General features: G+C 41.5%; 1 protein-coding gene across 4 annotated transcripts in view; it reads left to right on the top strand.

Annotated features, from left to right (window-relative positions):
* The window catches only part of KLF7 (Kruppel like factor 7), a 105,114-nt gene that overhangs the window by 17,030 nt on the left and 64,398 nt on the right, over positions 1 to 23,686 (top strand). The gene's annotated exons all lie outside the window — the stretch shown is intronic.

Here is a 23,686-nt window from a genome sequence, read left to right as displayed (position 1 = left end):
GGCCTGGTTAGGAAGTCCTGGACTTACCAGGACCTTTCAGCTGACTTCCAGAAAAGCCTAGCTTATGCTGCACAGGGATTGGAGTGACAGAGCAGCATTCATGGTCTCAGGGACATGGACTTTTATCCCACCCTAGACAACCCAGATCGGAGATAACTGTAGATAAGAAGGGAGGTTGATCTCTCTGACTTGAGTACCACACTGACTGCGTTGGTCAAGCTCCATGAACTCTTCAACTCAGGATGCTCAGATGGGTGCCATTTTGACAAGAATTTAGGAACTCAGAGTGTGAGGTCCAAAGGCCCTCTCTCATACTGCCTCATCCTGAAGCTGGGAATGAGGGAGTATCTGGATCCCTGTCTAAGAGAGGGCCACTAGGGTTTTAGCCCATCCCTGTTTTAGGGGATTGAGTAGCTCTGTCCTTATTCAAAGACCTCCATTCAAAGCGAAGGTTTTTAGGAGCAGCCCATGTAGTGGCTTAGCACAGGCCTCTCTCTCTCATCAGGGTTGGATGGCCGACATGGCCTTCCTCTCAGCCTTGATAGAGTTACTGCTACTGCTGCTGCTGCTAAGTTGCTTCAGTCATGTCCAACTCTGTGCGACCCCATAGACGGCAGCCTACCAGGGTCTGCCGTCCCTGGGATTCTCCAGGCAAGAACACTGGAGTGGGTTGCCATTTCCTTCTCCAGTGCATGAAAGTGAAAAGTGAAAGTGAAGTTGCTCAGTTGTGTCCGACTCTTCATGACCCCATGGACTGCAGCCTGCCAGGCTCCTCCGACCATGGGATTTTCCAGGCAAGAGTACTGGAGTGGGGTACCATTGCCTTCTCTGTTAAGGGGCTTCTTAAAACTCAGAGCTTCCAGTTTGCCCTTCTTCGGACTTTTAAGCGGAAGTGGAGATGGACAGGAATCTACTTCTGTAGGGATTTGTCAGGACATACCTTTGGCTCAACCTCCCACATGAGAAATTTGATTCTGGGGTCAGGAATGTGACAAAACACTTGAGTATGCAGCTGGATCTTTGCCATCAATATGATTTGCAAGGAAGTGTGGCCATAAAATGCTTGAGATCATGAATTGGATGGACTCCCCATCTGGAGAGCCATACCTTTCTCTGCAAACTTAAATACTTACCTACTTTTAAAGTTTAGTTTTGATTTTTTTAAAAGAGGATAGAAACTTAATCAGCTATTAAGAAAAAAACGGAACAAAACAAAAATTGCTTCAGATCTAGTGGTAACATTTTCAAGTTTGCAACAAACAGTTTTATTGGAAAATAATGTTTTGTTCGTTAAAGAAAATCAAACCTGTCCTAAGGCATTGCAAGAACTGGCCGATGCTACAACCCTGGTCAGTGAACACGGTGGAAAGAAGCGACAGAGGCTGGGGCTGATGTTGGCACATTGTATTATCAGAGAAATTTGTCATCATCTGTTACTTATCGTCCTCTTACTTTCAGGTTCTTCACTGTGGTTTTCCCTGTCGAGTGGTAACTTATTTCATTTTAGAAATGCTTTTTATTTTGAAGTAATTATAGACTCACAGTAAGTTGCAGAAATAATACAGAGTCCTATGTTCCCCACAGTGAGGGCATCTTACTCCATAGCCATCAGATGACTTGGTTCTTTTTGAGGGACTTGCTCTGAGGGAGTGGGGTGGGTGTGGTAAGTGGGGATACCTTGGAATACAGGGATGATGTTCTTATGGGGCAAAAGGGGCTGTAGGCAGAAGGCAGGGGTAATTGAGAAGGAATCCAGGTCATACCTCCCCAGCTTGTTTGTAGCTGGGGCCTCCCAGCTGTTAAAAAGCCAATTAGCTTTTGTGTAAATGAGAAAAAAGAAGAAATACAATTGTCTCTCTATATATACATTCAAATAAAAGGATATACTTATTGACAGTTTGAGGGGGAAGGAGGAGAGGGTGCTGGGAATTAGAAAGGGAGATTTTATTTTTTAAACCTTTTCTATTCTGTTTAAATTTTTTGACCTTCACCTGTGTTCATTACTTTCAATTTTTTTAAGAGCGATCCTGTGATGAAGTGATGGGCCTCTTGCCTTTTCTTTGTGATTTTTTTTTTTCTTTCAGTCTTATGTTCATTTAAAAGAATACCCAGCCTCTTGAGAGGATCAATAATTTGGACTGCTGACAATTGTCTATAATTATACCATGATTGCTCTTCTTTTAGTGGGGCCAATAAATTAACTCCCCTTCTTCCCTCCCCAACCCATTTGAGAAAGTAGATACAGGAACCAGACAGATTAGAGGTTAAATATTAGGTTTCAAGTGGATAAAACTGGATTGAGACCCAGTTGGGAAGTGCCATCTCATTCTGGCGTCCCAGTAGCTACTGTGGAATCCTCTCCGCACCCCCACCCCACGGCTTGTAGGCTGCTCATCCAGGGGAAGGAAATGTGCGTCCAGCTGAGCAGCAGGTCCCCAGCTCAGCACTGCCTGCCTGGCCCCTCAGGGCTTCCCCCACAGCAGGGGGCAAAGCTTTCCAGGAAGGGGTTAGTATGACGAGAGAGGAGCACGGCCTATAGAGTGTTTTTCTTTTTTCTTTTCTTTAACCTTTTCTCTTACAATAGCTTTCTTGGGCAGGAGTGAGGGAAGGTGATAAAAAGAAGTTTGGAAGCTCTACTTGCAGGACATCCTGGGAGATACTTACTTGGAAGAGGGAGCCCCGTGCCTCTGAGGAATTCTAGCGGAGGAGGGGAGGAGTCTAGTATAGAACGGGGACAGGCTCCAGGGTAGAAGGAAGACAGGAAGCAGCAATGATGGTTTTATCTTGGTCTGACTCAGGGGAAGGGGCTCAAGGGACCTTGGTCCTAGGCCCTGCTCCTTGAGGAACACTGGCCAGAAAGGGACTGGGAGCAGCTAGGGAAGGGGAGTGACCCTGGGTGTGTTGAGTTCTAGTCTGTCCTGAATTCCCCCAACCTCACCCTGCAAGTAAAAATGGAAAGAATTTGAGGACTGCAGGCAGGTAGCCTCAAGGAAGAGTGGTGGAGGTAGAGAGATGAGAACAGAAGAATCCTGAGTCTCCAAAAATGCTGGTGTGGAGACTGCTTTGTCCCTTACCTGTCCACCTGTCCACTTGCCTCTTCTTGGCCACTTCACATCAGAATAGAACTCACTCCTAGTCCCTGAAGTCAGCTGGCTCTTGCTGATCAGAGTCTGTCATCCACTAACAGGGGGTGAAGGAGTCGGAACAGTCATACTCCTCTGTAATTAACCATCGGGATGCTTGAGAAGGAAGTAGGGAATGCTCAGTTTTGTAGTTATGCTTCATTTTTCTTCTATGATTTGTGTTTGGTTCTCTTTCTTTGTGATTTACTCAGTTTCTATCAGATTTCTCAGATAACAACTATTATCTCATGAATAGTTGATAGTTGCTCTTCTTGTGAAGCCAGGAACCACCTATGTTGCTATCCTGGTGACATCACTCTCTTGGTTCCTTTTCTTTAATTGATTAATTTAATTCATCCCTCTCTCTTTCTCTTCCTTCCTCTCTTCTTTTCTTGAAGGCTTTTGATATGCTAAGCATTGTACTCGGTGCTGAGAATGTATTAATGACCCAAACAGATGCTGTCCTTGCTAGAATCTAGAGTGGACCCACAAGATAAATAGATTGTGATTGGCATATAAGGAAAAGAACAGGGTGTCAGGAGAGAATATTTCCTCAGTGATTTTCCCAGTCACATCTGAAATAGTTAAGGAATTTTCCTGCTCATCTCATAGCTTTTTTATATACTCCCCAAAATGTTCTTCTCAAAACTTTTTCCTGGAAGTATGTAGTTGACACTCAAGAAATCTAAAATGGAACAAACATTTTGGATTTAGTATACTTATGATCTTTGTTTCATTTATTGCATATATTTCATTTATCATGAGTCTCCTCTTGAGTGTGTAAATTCTCTTCTGTGTATGTAGCTGGAATTTTAATCTTGCTAAACAAAAAGGCTGTCACACTCCATATACTTACTGGATGTATTGTCAGTGTTTGAGTAACTGTATTATCGTTGGAAGGTTTTGTTTTTTTTAACCTCATCTTATTTTCCAATAGATTTGTTGTATTCCTTTCATAGGAAAAACTGAGGGAAGTAAAGAAAAGGAAAAGCTAATGGTCTTTTCATGTCACAGCAAATCATGGCAGCCAGGAGATTCTGACTAAGCACGTCAGTTAAACCTTTAATGGTACGTTACTATGCAGCACTTCCTTATAAAATCTGTACACGTAAAAGCAGTAGGTAATTTATGGTCATCAGTGGTGGCAGTTTTAAAAAATATAGATGTGATAAGCATTCTGTTCCTTAAGTTCTGCCTCAGGACTGATTGGTGAGTTGCCATTGTGTTGAGTGATGTGAACAATACTGATAAACATATCAGGTCGTATTTATTTGATTCCAGCTAAAGGAAAAAAACCTTTCTGGAAAGAGTGATGCTTCTTTAATAGCAAATGGATTGAATTGATGTAAGTATGGTTTGTAACAAGGGATATTTAACCTTCTATCTAGAATCAAATGCGAGAATCAGAGACGCTGAAGACAACAATGACTTTACAGAGAAGACTTTTGCTTAATCTGCATGATTGGAGGAAGGCTTTGGGGATAAAGATGCATCTGAAAACTTACTTTGCTTAGCTTGGTGCTGTGTGCTTAGTCGCCCAGTTGTGTCTGACTCTTTGCGACCTCATGGACTATATAGCCCGCCAGCCTCCATAGGATTCTCCAGGCGAGAATACTGGAGTGGATTGCCATTCCCTGCTCCTGGCGTCTGAGGCACCTTTCAGCCTTGTAGTGACAATTACAGGCATTCCTGAGGGATGGTGGCAGGATATTGTAGAGACCAAGGTACAGCCTCACATGAAGGGAAGGTTGAAATGAACCCTGTTCCCTCAGGCGTGCATGAAATGTGTTGGTGATACTGACTTGGTGATAGAGGCAGCTGAATTGGGTCATGTGACTGATGCGCGGGAAGCCGTGACCCAGCTGGTTGGGAGTCCTAAGCAAATCAGAAGGGATGCAAGGATAGGGCTGGTGGTTTCATTTCCCTGCAGGTATAACAGAGGCTCTGTGTTCTCCTCTGCTGACATTTGAAAATGTTCATTTTGGTACTTGTCGGTGACCCAGGAAAACAAGGTGAAAAATTAGCAACAGTGGGATGCTATAAAGCTTGTGACTGAACATTTCTATGATGTTTTTGAAACTTTTGCCTTGGGTTAGCCCCCTGGCGTGACTTTTTGGAAGTCTAAACCAAACAATAACTCCCTGTCATTCAGACTAGCTTGTCTCCCTCTGAGACTTCTCCTTGACCAAGGGCACAACTTTTATGGGAGTGGAGGAGGTGCTATATCAATACTGGGTTCATCTGTAGAGCTTAGATGAATTTGCCTCCCGAGAGTTCAGACTTTAATGAAGCATCCTTTCCCTTGGAGCCAGCCTGCCTTTCTGCTGTCTTCACTCTCCACTAAGGCAGAGAGCAGAGCCTTCTCTTATGATATTGCAGAGTTAATAATGCTGCTCTATTGATTTTGTGAGCCTCTCAGTCACAGGGGAATGTGGGGGCGGGGATGGGTCCAGTGCTCATAGTACGCTTCCTCCAACTCTCTTTCCAGCCTGGAGCTGTTGTTTTGATTCTGGAAGCTTCTAACCAGGGCTGGATTTCCAAAGGTCAAATGTGCCTGCACATTTTGTCCTTAATGAGTTAGCTCTGCCCTGGAGTCCTCCCTGAACTTGCCAGCGTTCAACCTGAGCAGTAGCAACAGCAACTTCATAACCAGGTCCAATTGCTTGACGCTCCACCCTTGAGAGGTGCCAAAAGGAGCCGCTTAGTGTTATTGGCCAGGAGAATGTGGTCATAAATGCATGTCTACAGGAATGGGTGAGGTTTCCTCTTTGCTTAGAAAGCCAGAAAAACATCAACAGAAAGGGGCTACAAAGGAGAAAAACACATCCAGGCGCTGAACCTTTGGTCCCCTCACCAGCAAAACATTTGATGGTTTTAGTGAGGAAATTCCACTTTTTTTTTTCCTTAAAAAAATAGGGAGATATACTTTTTAATCATCTCCTTTTTTCCTCTTATTCTTTCTCTTTTATTCCATATTTTGTCTTCTTCCAGCTCTTGCTTTAAACCTGGCATACACAGATCAACTGATATCTGAGGAACTGATGTTTCTTTTTCTTGATGATGAGAAGTTCTTAACTTATTGTTGATCATTTTACCTTGGCTACCAGGAAACTCAGGGCTGAATTTCATTTTGTGCTTGATATACTAGCATTTTTTAAGCGTTCTTTTTAATAATATTTATCTCTTCTTTTATTCTCATTTGAAGGCTTATTATATGTGTGTCTTAAACTAGGAGTATAAATCTGAAATGGAAAAAGCCTCAGATGACTTTGTAAAACATTTGGTTCAGAAGTATTACTTGGTAGCATTAATATGACCAGTGGGCTTTACTAGTGTTTTTTGAGCTCTTCATCTTTCCCTGAATTATCCCCAATGCACTAGAGAAACAGCCATTGCTGTTTAGCAAATTATACTGGTAAAACTGAGCCCAGAGCAAACAGGCAACATCATTTTCAGCCGAAAACTGCATTTTCTGGGCCCGGGGGATGCTGTTGCTGCCCCTTTATAGCTACCCCCGTGTATCAGAACCATGAGTCTGCTCATCCACTTCCAGGCACACAGTGGGGCTTTCATGTGTCCGTGTGCTCTTTCTGGAATGTCACTATCCCCTTTCTCCACTTAACAGAAGCCTGCTCATTTTTCAAGGTCCAGCTCAAGTGTGACTTTTTCACGTGGCCTTTACCAACCTCTCCAGGAAAGTGAGCTGGTTCTTTTGCTGCAATGCCGTCATACGTGGTTTGTCCTAATTATTAGTCACACACATACTCTCTTAGAGTTGAGCATATTTCTATCCCTCTGTCCCAGCTATACTGTGGGCATCTTGTAGGCAGGTTTTGAGCCCTAGGACTCCCCAAAATCTCTAGCAAAGTGTCTGATGTAAAGCAGAGACTCAGTAAATAATCGTTCAATTAATTTAAAAGAAGGACAAGACACAGTACCTGCCCCTGAAAGGCCAACAGAGTTCAAATGGGTGTACTCTGCATATCCCAGCAAAGTTCTTTCTCCCTGGCTGTTATCCTGTTCATCAAAGCAACCAGTTTGATCTGGTCACTTCTGAGAAGAGCACAGAATGATAAGTAATAGTGGCTCCTAATCAAGATTTCTTTTTAAAAAATTCACTTAAGAAGAATTTACTGAGCAACTGCTGATGATACCGAGCACTGTGCTTAGCCCGAGGGAGGTTTAAAACTTGGTGCCTGGCCTCCAGGCTTCTGTAGATTTGTCCGCGCTTGCCCTCTCCTGCTTGACATTTCTTGGTGACGTCTCTGCACATTTCCCTTTCTTGTGTCAGGATTCTTCTCAAGAGCAGGGATTCCAGCTGTGTGGTGCTGGGCAAGGGTAGCTGAGCAGAAGATGAATGAAAGTGCTGCTCATTTGTGATTTCCTCCAGATGGGTCTCTCCTCAAGTGAGCAGTTTCATAGGAAAACTTGGAGGAAGGTTTACTGCAGTTCCCACCCATCTCTGTTGTCATATTCTTTCCACTAAATCCTGGCCCCTATAGGTGTTTGAGTGTGTGAATCCTGACCTAGATTTATCAGGAAGGGCATTGATACCTACTCGAAGTGTGTGTGTGTGTGTGTGTGTGTGTGTGTGTGTGTGTGTGTGTGTGCGTGTGTGTGTGTGTGCCCGCGTGCATGCTCAGTTTTTCAGTCATGTCTGACTCTCTGTGATTGTATGGACTGTAGCCCATCAGGCTCCTCTGTCCATGGGATTTCCCAGGCAAAAATACAGGAGTAGGTAGCCATTTTCCTCCTCTAGGGAATCTTCCTGACCCAGGGATCAAACCTGGTTCTCCTACGGCTCCTGCATTGACAGGCGGATTCTTTACCACTGAGTCACCTGGGGATCCTTAAAAACACCACCTGTCTACCCCAGCACCTCAAGGACAACTGTGTGGCCTTGTTTCCTGGGATCTCACCTGGGAGATTGGGCAGAAACTGCAGTCCACAATCTGAAATGGAGATACCGGAAGACTCCCATAAGCAGAGGGATCCGAATAGTAAAATTTCATCTTCCACATGCTTTGCTTCCTTTAGACAAGCAAGATTTGGCCATGAGAAAGCAAGGACCAAACAGGAGGTGACTTGAAGAAGGCCGCAAAGCTAATTACACGGGAGGAGCTGGTTAAAGTCCTCCTGACTCCAGTCTGTGTTCTCTCTGTGACCCCACATTGCCTTTGATATCTGTAAAAAGTCCCAAAGTGGAAAGGTTTTGATATCCAAGATTGATTAGGTGCCCATCCCAATAAGATGCTTAATTCCTTGATTTTTTAATAAAGATGGTCTTCCACAACCACACCTTTCTGAATCACAATAATGCCAGCCATCTTTCTTCTCAGCTGACTACCAAATGATTATAGACAAAAGCACTTTAAAATTAAGGTTTAGTTTCCATGTAGGGAGCAAGGCCAAGTGTCTCTTTTACCCTTGAGTTGATTTGCTGCCCAAAGTTTGATGGATCTCCTTGGTTAGAGGTGTGTCACCTGAGAAGAGGTATTGGCATCCAGGGTTTTTACACAGGAGTGAAATGCTTGCTGTTCATCTGTTTCGCTTGCTGCTATTTTTCCTCTTCTTGCTGCTTCTATTCCTTCTATGTCCTTTTTCAGGCTGCATTTTTTATTTGAATCTTAAACAAAAGAAATGAGTGATTGATAGTACTGGTGTTGAAAATAGCTTGAGTATTCTGAAGGGCACTGGTTGAGAGGGATGTTGAATCTGGTTTGGTCAAATATGCATTTTTATGTTTATTAAAACTAGGAAAATTTTTAAAAAGATGTTGAATGGCAGGTTCAACTACCCCTTTTAAAAAAATGAATCACTTATAGTTTCCATATATTTATCATTAATCCAATAAAAAATAAAATTAGGTTCTTAGTAAACCATAATTATAAATTTTCTTAGTTCAGATCTTAATGATACTGATTCCATTTCTTTCTGTTTCATTGATGACACTTGATGTTGATAAATTGCAATGACTAAAATTCTAATTACTTTTAACAATCCAACCAAGGTTTGGAACAGCCAGAGAAAACTCAGAAATTTCCTAATAAAGGGTGTCGTCAAAACTAAGACTTCTTGTTTCCTTCTTACCAGGAGAAATTACACAGAAATTACACAAATATTTGAAAAGCTTGTGGAATGAAATTTGGGTATTGTGCTTACAATTTGGGAAGATCCTGAGCCTTTGTCAGGAATCTGTTCCTTCAAGCTTACTGCAGATGGTTTGTTGAACTTTCTATGTTTTGAGATCATGATAGAAGGTTCAGAGTTGGACCAGAAAAAGAGCCTAAGGGAAAAGCCCAAGAATCCTTTGGTTCTGTTTCTGGTTTTGTTGGTAGTACGGCTATAGAAGTATGGAAAACCCATTTTTCTTTACCAGAAAGGCTTCCCCGTTAATAGGAAGGGAATTTTAATCCTTGTTGTCTAGTTAGACTCATAGGAGGACTTTAAGGTTACATGAAAACATTGACAACCATTTTCAGAAGCTTTGCACAAAACAGTTCTCTATAAAGAAGTTATATGTCATTTCATACGGATTGGATTGGAAAAGTCCCAGTTTCACCTGGCTGCTATATTTATGATTTGTTCCTGATTCTGTCAGCCTGTTTTCTAGAGAAAATGGAGGGGTTCTGTGGATCTCTGATTCAGTGAATCGTGGTTTCAGAGCTCAGAGTGTGTTTTCAAGAACGACATAGATAGTACATCCCTGCCTCAGCAAAAGTAATCCTTTCTTTCATATAGTTGTTTGCAAATCCTGATGGTGTAGATGTCATTTTTATTTTCTTTTTCCAAAAAGCACATTCAAGATCTCAATTTGTTGAAGAGCAAGCCAAACATGACCAAATTTTATGACAAGTGCAAATATAGACACAACATCAGAATATCTCCTTAATTAAGGCTGTGGCTCTGCTGGGGCCCACATTCCAGGATTCTCAGTTGAGAAAACATGTTTTCTTTATAGGGGAGTTTTATTAGCAGCAATGTTCCGGTATGTGGTTCAGGTTAATTAATGATGTAGTCACACTGGTGTCTTGCCATGAGTTTTATCCCAGTAAGCAGGGCACTAGGAAATCTCATTGGCATATCCTGTCATGCCAAAATGGAATCCTTAATTTGAAGCATTAAAATACATCTCAGTGAGGTCTGTCAACAAGGTAGTTTAAGAATTTTTAATGTGGATACCACCCTACACTGAGATTTCATCCACCATAAACTATTTAAAAGTATGTGCATTGATGTCAGTGAATATATGCATTTTGAAATATTTTGCTCGCTGATATGATTGAGATCTCAAAGACCGAGACCACCCACAAGCTCTGGTGGAGTTGACCTTCAATTGTGTAAGGAGATTTGTACCAAAAACCACCTTTTCCCCATGAGAGTTTTTATTAATTTTAAATCACGGTGGCGTTTTAAAACTTAATTTATGTTGTGCATATGTAGCAACCTTCCTTGGAGGTTGAAACAACAAAGCAACTGGATTGGAAATTAGATTTTCCCCCTTATGCTGCTAATGTAGTTCTTGTTCCATTGGGACTTCCCCTTTGCATGGGCTGATGATTTCTTTGAAACTGTATGGAAATTGGTTCAGACAGGAACAAAGAGGAGAGGGGATGGCAGTGATGATTCAAATTAGTGTCTCTTCTTCAGTGAGAAGACTGGTGCGCCTGAAAGTGCATGTCATGCCGTACCGGGCGAGCCACTTAGGGTTGAATGAGATGCCAGAGCTACTGGAAACCAAACTTCAGGGCCTCAACACTTGATTCTTCCCTGTCAAGTTGGGTTGAATTGTTAATTTGAAATCTGCAACATTGGATTGTGGTTCAGAAATGGGCTGGGCACAGTTTTTCTTTTCTTTACATGATGGAAAACCATCTCTTCCTTTCTCCCTCACCTGTTCCCAGCCATCATTGAAAGCTTCCTATTGCCTAACATAATAAACAAGAAAGGGACTGGCTCTGGGATTCTGGAAACAACAATGAGTTTAGGGAAAAGCATCTGAAAGACATGAAAAAGAATCTGCATTGCATTGTCAGTGACACGTGCACACGCTCACATACACTGGGACCCTGTACAGCTTATATTCAGTATTTTCACCCTTAGCTCTTGCCTAGTTCAAACGCCATACCCTCTTAATTGGATTTTGGCTTACTTCCAGGTTCAGTATTTGAGAGCTCTGTATCTCTGAGATAATGATCCTGAAATAAATAGCATCTCTCAGTAGAGATATCTTTTTATGTAAAATTCTTAAAGGGAATGGAGAGGAACGAAACGTTTTGTGTTTAGGAATTTATGGGAAAGTCACCAGAAGAGGCCAAAATAGGAATTTCCCAGGACCTCACCTATGTAAGTGGAGTGTGAGGCTATTTAAGATGACAAAAAACAGGATCCTCGCTGCCTGTGAAATTGAAATGCACTCTTTCATGGAAAGACCAGTGAATATGGGGAGACCCACACTGGGGACCAAATGGTTGTGACCCTCAAGGGCTGCAGAGACCAGTGACCAGAGTTGCCTTTCCCAGGGAGGCCCTTTTGGGTGTAGAAATGGGAATAAATGATATAAGAGGCTTGAGCCTCTACCCTTAGTCTGTTCCCTCAGGGCACCAGTTAACAAGCTCCTGGTGCGGAAAGCCAGGAGAGGGTGGGTTTGCTCATCTGAGTGACACCCTGAACACATGATGCAATACCGACTTCTGAGAAGAAATGCCCTCCTTGCATCTGTTGGAAATGGGCAAGTGTGAGGACCCAAGACTGATCCCTTTGTCTTGAGCAGAGACTCCATTCTGCTCAGTCCGATGAGAATGAATCATCAGCACATGCTTTCTCGGTGCTGATGTGTGAATGGAGGAAAATGTTGATGGAGCCCTTTGACTTCGTAAGGTACACCTTTTAGAATAGATTTCTTGGCTAGAGAGACCAGCTATCATTCTCTGTAGAACTCGGCATTGACTAATGGCTTCATTGATTCCTTTACCCATTAAACTAGTATGTGTAGATGGCTTTTCCAAGCCCTGTGCTGAGTGTGGAGATTCACTGGCACATAAGCTGGAGGTCCCTACTCTGCTGGAACTTCCTTAATAGTAGGGAAGATAGACAGTAAACATGAAAACAAACAATTTGGATCTTTCCAGGGCTTGGCAAGTAACTGAAAAGCAAATAAAACAAGGTAGTCTAATAGAGAATGAATAGGATGTTTGAGTTATTTAGGCAGATCAAAGGACTCTGAATAGGTGGCAGTTAAACCAGAACATCATAGGTTAAAAGAAAGCAGGTAACAGCAGGCACTGCGGCTCTGAACTTGGTGTGTTTGTGTGCATGGGAGAAGGGTAAGAGGTGAGGAAGGCAAGACAAGTTCACGTAGGACCTGATTGGCCGTGGCAAGTAAGTAAATGTGATGGCTGGCTAGGATTGTCAGCAAGAATTTGAGCTGGAAGGAGTCTTTGCGAGGATGGTTCACTCATTTTGCAGAGAAGGAAATGAACTCTCTGCTCCAGGTTAGTAGTTTAGTGGGAAGGGGAGAGGCAGCATCAGAAAGGGAGACATTGAACCTGATTCCCAGACCAGGCCCTTTTACCAACAAAAAATGAAAATTGGACATAGCAGCTTGTCCACTTGTGTTTTTCTGGCGTCTCTTCCTGGTGGTTTCCGGAGGCCAGAGGAGAAAAGATGAAGTGGCCAAAGGAAGAGGAACATTCTCTGAGATGACGAAATGACTTTTACTTCCTACACAGGGCTGCGCTATGGCCTTTTAGGAATCTAAATATGCCTCTCATTTAGGAATGCTGGGTGTATCCCAGAGAGTAAGCATTTAAAACTTTACTTTTTTAATGAAGAATTTAATTATTCAAATAGTGTGGAATCCTACAAGGACTGTTGCTGATTATATATGCATGCATACTTTTTCTGATGTTCTTTTGGTGAAGGAGGAAGAATTTTGGCTTTTATCATACTCTTGGACCCCTACCTGACAAGAATTGTGCTCAAATATGTTGACATTTTGATGGAATTGTTTGAAAGTTGCTTCATTCATTTATTCATTGACTCATTCATTCATTCAACAAGACAAACGGACCATGAGAGAAAAACAAGTCCAGGTATCTGAGGAATCCACATTCTAGTGAAGATTAAATGCTAGTGAGGCCAATACCCACGGTGAAGCAGAGGATTAGTTTCACAGTATCTGGAAACATGGGTTAGAGAGTGTCATAAGCTTCCTGAGTCCCCTGTGAAGAGGCCAAAGACCGCCTTTTTTCTGGGTTCTCAGCCTCCTTCCTTTCACCAGCCTCTTGGGCAGCAGAGCCACGTGTCTCTTCCTTCGAACCTGTTCTCAATGAGCCATTCCCACCTTTCACCACTTTTACCCTTTTACCACTATTTCATGGCATCTTGGAACCGCCAGATGAGTAGGTTCCTAAGACCCCCCATCCGTTCACCTGGTAGGTGAGAAAACAGCCCCATGAGGTAGATCACTTAATCTTTCCTACTCAACAGCATTGCTTTACCTGGATAATTATTTGCTGTTTTTATTTTCCCTTTCATGCCCTCAATGTTCTTAGACATGTAATAAAAAGAACACATTATACTGGCTAGAGAGTGTGTGTTTCAGGCCCTGTTCTAGGTACTCAGCACTTGAGAGGGATGGAACTCGCACACACTTCTGTGCTGTAGGTTTTTCTGTTATCTCATTTTACAGATGAGGAAAGCGAGGCAGAGGGGTCGAGTAACTTGCCCAGCAGTGAGTTGAGCTAGTAAGTAGTGCAGCCTGATATTGGCCCTTGGCAGTCTCTCTCCAGGGCCGACTCTTCATCCCTTCTCTTCTGCCTTTCAGAGCACACGGGGCCAGTTTCTTTAACTGGGGTGAGCAGCCCCGTGGTACACCCCTGCTGCCACCTGAAATATTTTGAGAAGTGGATTCCAAGTACCTCAAATGAAGTCAGTGTACAACCTTCTGTGTCAGGAAAAGCAGCTCAGGGCTTGGTTTTCATTATGTTTTTGCTTGTCACTTTGCAGTCTGAGGAGCAGAACAAACATTCCTTAGTACCTCCACCTTTAACATTCCACAGTGGAAGTTGTTGAAAACTCTCTTGGTTTTGAAAATATCCTCTGTGATCACCAATCACTAAATTGCATCTACCACTGAGGGCCCTGATGAGAACTGAACCTGTTGTTCTTGGGAAATTCAAGCTTTGACTGGGTATGTGTATGTGTGTGTACATTGTACACATGGGCAACTGTGCTTCAGGGTAAAAAGAAGCAATCATATATGTATATGTAATTTTTATGGGAGGTAGAGAAAGGATATATTTAATTTACCCGACTGAGGAGGATATAACAATTGTCCAGAAGGGAGTCCATAAAATGAGTTTGCTTTAAAGAAAAAAAAAAATCCCAGTAGCCTGAGTCAGCCTGTGCAAGTGATTTGGGAGAGGAAGGGGAGATGATGTCATGGGTTCGGCATGTTCCCATCTTGGCCACTCAGTGCAGAGGGGCCCGGGGAGTTTGGGGAGGGTGTGTGCATGTGTGTGCAGAGTTCACAGGAGTGAGTGGGGGAGTGAGTAAGAGCGCAGTTGTGAAACAGCATTAATAACCCCTTGTCAGACCTTTCTCTGTTACTGTGTTTTTCAGCAATCTTGGTTTGAATGAAGGCTCTCTAGCCAATTAATGTTTATTTGTTTCTTTTGGCAAGACCCGTTGGGGGAAGGGATGAGATTGGTGAGTTGAAACATTTTTGTTTTGTTTTTGCATTTTGGAAGAAGAGGCAAGTAATGTGAGTCTGGGTTTTCAATGAAGGCTCCCCTGCCCACCCCGCCCCTCAGCCCCAACCCACCCCTTTAAGAGGCAGGAGGCAAGACATGGCCAGCTGGTGCCTTGAACTGACGCAGGTGCAGAGGCTGTGGGGGGTGGGGAGCCAAGAATAATTACAGGTTTTTGAAGCATCAGGCCCCTCCTGACACAAGCGCTCGTTGCAAAAACTGCTCTTTATGGAAAATTAATGGTGAAGCTGAGCAACTGTCAGGATCACTGTTGTTCCCAGGAAGCATCACTCCTTGGACAGCATGCCTTCTCCCAGGTCCGTGGGCTCTTGTGAGTTGCTGGGACAGGACTTAAAGCAAGGACTGTTGGCACTCCCCTACATGGGGATGGGCTTTTCCTTTAGGGGTATCTCTTCTGCAGTTTTGTCTTTCTTAATCCACACACTCAGCCCAGAGCTAGGTCTTTGCTCTAATGGAGGATGATTTTTAATTGACTATTATTAAGGCATGAATTTTATTTTGTCCATGAAAGTGTGATGACTGAAGCAGAGACATCTAATGAAGCTTCTTTTCAAGCTATAAAGTAACAAATGGGATTTCCTCCAGTGTGTGTCAAGCTAAATTGAGGCTTCTTTGGGAAGTATGTTGATAGCGGACCCAAGCATCTTCAGTGATCTAGCTGTGATGAGCAGTGGTGTCTATCTACCACTTGTAAGTTGAATTTAGTTTTAATTCAGTGGCCAAGTAATAGCGAGTGCCTCTCCTAAAGGGCTGATGGAGGGTAGTTGCAGTAATTGTGGATGGAAGCCAGAGTGATAGACTTCTAATTGGTGTGTTCTGAAAAGTAATGTGTGGAAAAACAACCCTGAGCCAAGATAGGAAGACTTCTTATGCATGTACCTCCTTATCCCTATGCTATGCTATGCTATGCTAAGTCACTTCAGTCGTGTCCAACTCTGTGTGACCCCATAGATGGCAGCCACCAGGCTCCCCCGTCCCTGGGATTCTCCAGGCAAGAATACTGGAGTGGATTGCCATTTCCTTCTCCAATGCATCAAAGTGAAAAGTGAAAGCGAAGTCGCTCAGTCGTGTCCGACTCTTAGCGACCCCATGGACTGCAGCCCACCAGGCTCCTCCATCCATGGGATTTTCCAGGCAAGAGGACTGGAGTGGGGTGCCATTGCCTTCTCCCTAGTGGACACTTAATTTTAAGGATTACAGACACTGAAGGAAGAAAGTGCTATTCTAAGTTGTTGGAGGTGTGGGGAGCCTTCCTTCAAGGAGCGTAAGACCTGGATCCCAACTCTGCCTAGGTTATGTGACTTTAAAACTCGCCTTAACAATTAATTTGGATTTATGTTGAGGTGTTTTTTTTTTTTTTTTTTTTTTTTAATGTACCACAACTAAGACATCCTTGGGAGATGAAACGAGTATTTGAGGCTGTTGATTTCAAAGACATCACCCTCTCCCCAAGCCTTTAATCTGGTCTCCTTTCTCCCCAGACTCCCCATTGAAAAACATACAATAAATACTTTTTTTGTATGTTGAAAATAGTTTGGGGAGGAGAAACACTGAAGAGGTTTTGGTAGAAATTTCCCAACTTTGATGTTTGTTTAGAATTCAATTAATTTTCATAGTACTGTCTCTCAGAGTGTACAAATTACTAGAGGGAAATATTTAATTTGGTTTCAGCTCCAGCAACCAGTTGATGTGAGAAACAGTGGAAAGGAATGCGATGTTACAGTGATTTTAGTACTGTGGTTATTTTGTGGAGTTCAGCAGTTCTGGTAGTGATGCGTAATTCTGTTGTACCTCTGGGGTGTGCTATTGATGTGGGTTCTTTTTTTTTTTTAACCTAATAACTGAAAAATGCAGTAAGAGATTTTCACTTAAACCATATACTTGCTTACCCACAATATCTAGATAGAATTTTTTCTCCCCTAACCTTCCACTCTAATGTTTTCCCCCAGTGGAAGTCAAGAAAAAGTGGATGTTGGTTTAAAATCATCAGAGACATCACTTTCTAGATCTTACAAGGTTAATTCTTGTCACTGGTTCATGCATCCTGCCTGCCATCAGTTAGGTTCAGTGTTACCTTCTTCTCCTCAAACATGCTTTGAAATGTTGAAACCCAGGAAGATGGGCAAAGAGTTGAGGTGCTTGTTTTGTAAGGTTCTCCTATATGCTTACTGAGCTTATCAATCATGGTGCTTCCTTTCCCCTTTCTAGTTCCTGAGAAAAATGGTACCAGAACTCTCTGGCCATGCTTTCCACTTCCTTTTCTAAACTCTGACCTAATTTTAAAAGACTAGAAATATGACAGAACCATTACATCATATCATCCTTTGAAGGGAAAAAAGAAATCACAAAGTTCCCATAAATATCAACTTTGCAATCCTATAAAGTTTTCAAGTTGGCTGTAGGAGTTAGAAGAATATTTTGCTAAAAAGTGTAAAGTGTGAGCATAGCTAATAATATGTTAGAAAGAATGAGTATTTTAAGAGATTGCTTTATAGAAGAAGGCCAGATTACCCTACTACAAGTCGCTTGTTTTGTGGCACTTTGAATTTCCATTCTGGGATGTGTGTGACGATTTCAAATCACAGAAAAGTAATTAAGCTTTGGGATACTCCCAGGAGAAAGGTAAGAGGTTCTTCTCCCTGTTTCTACACTTCAGATTCTTTGGGGACTGTGGCACCACGGTTAATAGCATGTGACAAAGCCACACATAACAAATATCACAGGGAGGGACTCGCACGGGCAGCCAAGTACAGCTCACTTGTGTGTGCAGTTACCTGGGTGAGCATTCTTTCTGAGAACCAGAGTTTACTCCTTTCTTCCTAGAAGCATCGTCATCATCATAACCATCAACATCAGCAGGTCAAGGTCTGATCTCAGAAGAAGCATGACTTTGCAAGTTTCCGCAAAGGAGAATGCTGTGTCTCGCCATATTTTTGCATCTATATTCTTTCCCCAGATTGTTTTATCTGTTTGTATTTTAGATGAATGAAGTAAGTGGGATTCGTGGAATGAAGGGCAGATGGTTAACAGGAACACAAATGACTGATGATTGATTATAAACATAGGTAGTAGTAGGTAGCATTTTATTTTGATGACTGTATGTTTCCAGAAAGAAATCATTAGCAAAATGCAATTTCTTTTATTTCTTTTTTACTCACTAACTCAAGTATGTGTGGATACTTGAGTAAAAGTACAAAGACTACAAATAAATATTCCTAATGACACAGCTATTGAGCGGTGCCAAGAATATTGGACCACTGACTTTGTCTTATGTTCTAATTAAAAGACACAGAAATATTTACAGTGGTGGTGATGGATGGGGGTTGTGAGGTCAGCTTAATTTTTAGAAAGTTCTTAACAACTCTACACCACTTCAAATACTTAGATATATCTCCCATCTGAGATAACAAAGGTAGTTTTTAGCTCTAAAAGATTATTTATATTGTTTGAGGCTTAAGTGATTTAAACAATATGATTATTGCTTTTAAGGAGATCATAAATCTTAATAAACCAGACATGTCACCAATTTGTGGCCCCTTTGATTCATTTTGGAGATACTATTTAATTGTCCAGGATTGAAGAGGAATGTTTTTAAGCACTTTACAGCCAGCATATTTTCTTAACATTTCCTAGACCAGGCTCCTTAAAGAGATAGACTTTATGTTGAACTTTGAATGAAAGGATAATTAGTTGGGGAGAAAATCAAGTATATGGGCATGAGGGAAAGTTAATGAGAGGAAAAATAGGTGAGGAAAACCCTTTAGGAGAGATGGCAAAAGTGCCTGGAGATGTTTGTAGTCTTCCCTGGCAAGTTTCGTGTAAATTATGGTGAGATAAGGACTGGTTGAAAAAGAGCTGTTTGGTAACCTTGGCATCATCTTGCCTGCATATGACAAGTTTCTTGCATACTTCTTGATCCTATGAAAGTAACTACCGCAGGGAGATTTTGGTGAACTGAATTTGTGCTGCAAGACTTGGATTATCTTGTTTTCTATCAACTTATGCCTTGGGATCCTATCATAGAAGTTGCAGATATGGCAGTAATAGATTTGCATTTTTTTTCTTTTTTAGAGACTAGGTCTTGGATTGGGGCTTCTTTGGTGGCTCAGATGGTAAAGAATCCACTTGCAAGGCGGGTGACCCAGGTTCGATCCAGTATTCTTGCCTAGAGAATTCCATGGACAGAGGAGGCTGGCCAGCTACAGTCTTTGGGACCACAAAGAGTCAGACACAACTGAGCGAATAGCACTAATAACAATGGGTCTTGGATGATGGTTTTTAATAAGCATGTTTCAACAAGAGGGCTATGAAGAGAATGGAGAGAGCATATTAAAATATTTCAGAGTGATCAGTTCAAAGCCAAATTCAGGTGATATTTGTTAGAAAACTCAAAGAAGCCATACATTTTGAAATCAAGATATTAGTGACTCATTTGTGACTCATAAATAATAAGAAAGTCGCTTTGCACTTGGGCACCTTTCCTTCTCACTGCTGACAGTAGTAGATTTTTGAGATGGTGGAGGCTGATACAGTGTCTCAAGTCTTTAGCTGTACTGTAAGCTCAGGCTGAGCAAAGCCTCATTTCTCCAAGGTGAGGTACCAGACAGCCATGATTTATGTCGTTAAATTGACATCTGCTGACTCCAGTTTGGAGTTTGCTGGCTAGAGTGTCTTTGGGACAGAGTAAATCTCTGTGTCTGGTAGAAAAACAAGTATTCACATTATATCAAAATTGACAATCTGGAGATGTTCCTAGTTTGCTGATGGGTATTTCTTTTTTTCTTTCTTTCTCATTTGAAATAATTTAGACTTAACAGAAGTTGAAAAAATTGTACATAGAATTCCTATATACATATTCCCAATTTACTTTGATATTACATAACTGTAGTACAAGTCCTCTGGAGGAGGGCATGGCATCCCCACTCCAGTATTCTTGCCTGGAGAGTCCCATGGACAGAGGACCCTGATGGACTATGGTCCACAGGGTTTCAAAGAGTTGAACGCTGCTGAAGCGACAGCATGCACACATGCATGCATGCAAATCTCTGGTTCTGATAGAAAAACAGACATTCAAACTCTGTATCAAAATTTGCAATCTGGAGACACTCCTGGTTTGCCAGTCGGTATTTCCTTTTTCTCTCTCGTTTGAAATTATTTACATTTACAGAAGTTGCAAAAATTGTACATAGAGTTGCTGTATACATATTCCTAGCTTACCTTAGTATTACATAACCGTAGTACAGATATCAGAATAAGAAATTGACACTGATAAAATACCATGAACTAAATCTATACGCTTTCTTTGAATTACATTGTTTTCCCACCCCTGTTCTTTTTCTCATCCAGGATCCAGACAGGGACCTATTGCATTTGGTTGTCTGATCGTCTTAGTTTCCTCCAGTATGTGACAGCTTCTCAATCTTTGCTCCTCATGACCTTGGTACTTTTAAAGAATACTGGCCAGGTATTCTGTAGAATGGCCCTCAGTTTGTATTGGTCTGATGTTTTCTCATGATAAGATTGAGGTTATTGAACTTTTGGCAAGAGTGACATAGAGTAATGTTGTGCCCTTTTCAGCTTATCATACCAGTGGGATATGATATCAATATGCTGCTAAATTTCATCATATGGTTAAGATGGTGCATGCCAGGTTTCTCTGCTATAAAATTATTATGTTTTGTCCTTATAATTAATAAATGTCTTATTGGGAGGGGATACTTTGAGACTAGACAAATATCTTGTTTCTCATTACACCTTCATCTATTAATTTTAACGTCCTTTGGTGATTCTTGCTGAAAGTCATTGTTTCTTTGTTATTTGACTAGTAGTGATCTTCTATTTCCATCAATACTTATGTTTATTAATTGTCATTTTACTATAAGGAGGAGCTGATCTGTCTCCTCCGTTTTTTTATTCAACCATTTTTTTATGTCACTGAATTTCTTGAATATTAATTTTATTCCATGGGTTAGAATCTGTTATTATCATTATTCATTTTTATTGCTCAAATTCCCTAGATTTGGGCTTTGAGAACTCCTTCAAGTTGGCTCATGTGTCTTTTTGACATACACTCATCACTTTATGAGCACTTTTTTACCTTATGGTACAACAAGATATTCCAAACTCATCTTTATTTTCTTTGCCTCAGGCCTTTCAATCAACTTTTCCCTCCCAGGTTCTCTTTATTGGATAATGATATTTAGAAACCAAGATCTTGATGCCAAGTGTGCTAACTACTATTACGGTGTCTTTGCTTGTGGATTCTTCTGATTGACAGAGCCAGGAAGTACATACATGTATACACATACATGCAAACACACCTTTGTTACTATAAAAATCTCTGTGTGTATATGTGTTGAAATCTCTAAATAAATACTGAAACCACAAATTCCAATTAAACATCATAGGTGTTTCTTATGGGACTTCTTGTAATTATTTTTTTTAAATATGGGAGATAAACTATCTCTTTTGCTTGGAAATAATCTAACAATGAAATAAATACTCCTCATCCTTAACATTTTATTCTCCAGCACTCCTGATGAGTTTCTGGTTGACAAAATCTTCTTTTCTATCTAAGCTTCATTACCAGCAGATATTACAAGAAGTAGATTTCTCAAGACAACAATATTCCATAATGATTTCAGAGGGCTATCCAGCATATTTTGACGGGTTCTCATGGTTTATAGCTCTCAGATGGAATAGAATGCCTTGTATTAGGATTGCAAGAGATAGCCTCTCTTAGTGATCCAAATTTCCCCGTATTTAAGTGATGAGAAGTATCTCCATCCTTAGATGATTAGTATGATCCATGTGTTCTGGGATTCAAACTAGGGCATACTGGGTAGGTTAGTTTGTATCCTCCCTGAAGAGTGTGTAAATGCATTTAGAATGTCTCAGTTCCTCAGAACTTTGAATATGAAGAGATCTAAGCCTCCTGTTAATAACAATCACAATTTCTTAGTGACTTTTGAACCTTTGAGCTAAAAACTACATAAGAGGATATGACATCCAAAAGCCCTATCGATAGACACTGGTGACTGTGAAATAGTTCCTGTGTGTGAGGACCTGTCTCGAGGACCTGTCTCAAGGACCTCTTCTAACCCATGATTCAGCTGACTTCCCCCTGGAACATATTTGTGTCTCAAAGGTCTGGTTCTACTCTTTGAACAAAGCTAAAGGAGCGTTATGTTCTAGAAGACATGTATTAGTGGTCATATCTAGCTTCATCGTATTCCAGATTAAGGTCAGCAGGTAGCTTTTGTACAGTGGAGTGGAATAGAATGATTAAAAATAATAGTATATAGTTGGTTTATCTTTGGTTGGTAGACATTATGTGCCTGATGGGTACCAGACACTGTTCTTGATAGGTGATGGTTTAAAAAGAGAAGGGAAGATTAAAGGGAGGTTTTTTGGGGGTAATATAATTCAGAAGTGAATTGACTGGGGCTGAGACTGGGGGTTTTAATACTGGAAAGAAGTAAATGATAATTTTTAGCAATGAGATGGAAAAAGGAAAGGAAAAAAACTTTGAAACATAGAATTCAGAAAAGGGACAAATAAGGATAAGAGAAATTTCTAGACCTGAGAAGGTGGCAGTATTGGTTTTAGATATAAAGTGGTGGAAAGCTACTCAGCAAGAGCTGTTATTTAATCAATAAGCAAAATAGAATCAAGCTTAGTTTTCCAATAAGCTTTCCTTGATTAACACCTCCATAACATAAGAGTACAGAATTCATTGTCCACTCATCCTTTAAGAACTTGTCAGCATACTTTATTGTTAGATTATTTGGTATCACTTTGCTTGTAAATTCATGTAAATTTTAGCTTGCAGTTGTTTATTCTGTATGTACGTCACGTGGATCTGTTACTGTGTCATCCTCTAACACAGAAAGCCTTGCACCTTGCTGTGAACACAGTAGTTGAATGAACACTTGTGACATGAGTATTGAATGAAGATTGGAACCATTCATTAGTTTATACTATTAAAAATCAGCAGTGAGACCCAAAGGTGATTCATCGTTAAAAATCTGCTTTTCTTATTCAGTAATGCAGTTTTACCAGAAGGCTGATTAAAAACCAATCTTTTGAAATGTCACCAAAATAAAATCGTTGACAGATACAACACAACCAGGTATATCATTAAAATATATTCTTAACAGAATAAAAGCCTAGAATCAGAACACCGGTTGAAAACATAGAAGTGCTAGAGAGCCAGAGAATTAGGAGCTAGTCAGATTTTAAATTTGCCGGCAGTGTTTCTTTGTTGAAGCCCCAGAAGTTACAACAAGTTGAACTGATGGCATAAATTAGGACTGGGCTTCCCAGGTTGCACTAGTGGTAAAGAACCTGCCAGCCAGTGCAGGAGACATAAGAGACACGGGTTCAATCCCTGGGTCAGGAAGATCCCCTAGAGGAGGGCATGACCCCCCACTCCAGTATTCTGGCCTGGAGAATCCCATAGACAGAGGAGCCTGGCAGGCTACTGTCCATAGGGTCACACAGTGTCAGACACAACTGAAGTAACTTAGCACACATAAGTTGCTGCTAAGTCGTTTTAGTCGTGGCCGACTCTGTGCGACCCCATAGACAGCAGCCCACCAGGCTCCTCCATCCCTGGGATTCTCCAGGCAAGAATATTGGAATGGGTTGCCATTTCCTTCTCCAATGCATGAAAGTGAAAAGGGAAAGTGAAGTTGCTCAGTCGTGTCCGACTCTTAGCGACCCCATGGACTGCAGCCCACCAGGCTCCTCTGTCCATGTTCCAGGCAAGAGTACTGGAGTGGGATGCCA

This window comes from Bos indicus x Bos taurus, chromosome 2 (genome assembly GCF_003369695.1).
Source record: "Bos indicus x Bos taurus breed Angus x Brahman F1 hybrid chromosome 2, Bos_hybrid_MaternalHap_v2.0, whole genome shotgun sequence".
Lineage (NCBI taxonomy): Eukaryota > Metazoa > Chordata > Mammalia > Artiodactyla > Bovidae > Bos > Bos indicus x Bos taurus.
Note: the sequence above shows the minus strand (reverse complement) of the source record. Positions and strands in the feature narration are given on the sequence as shown.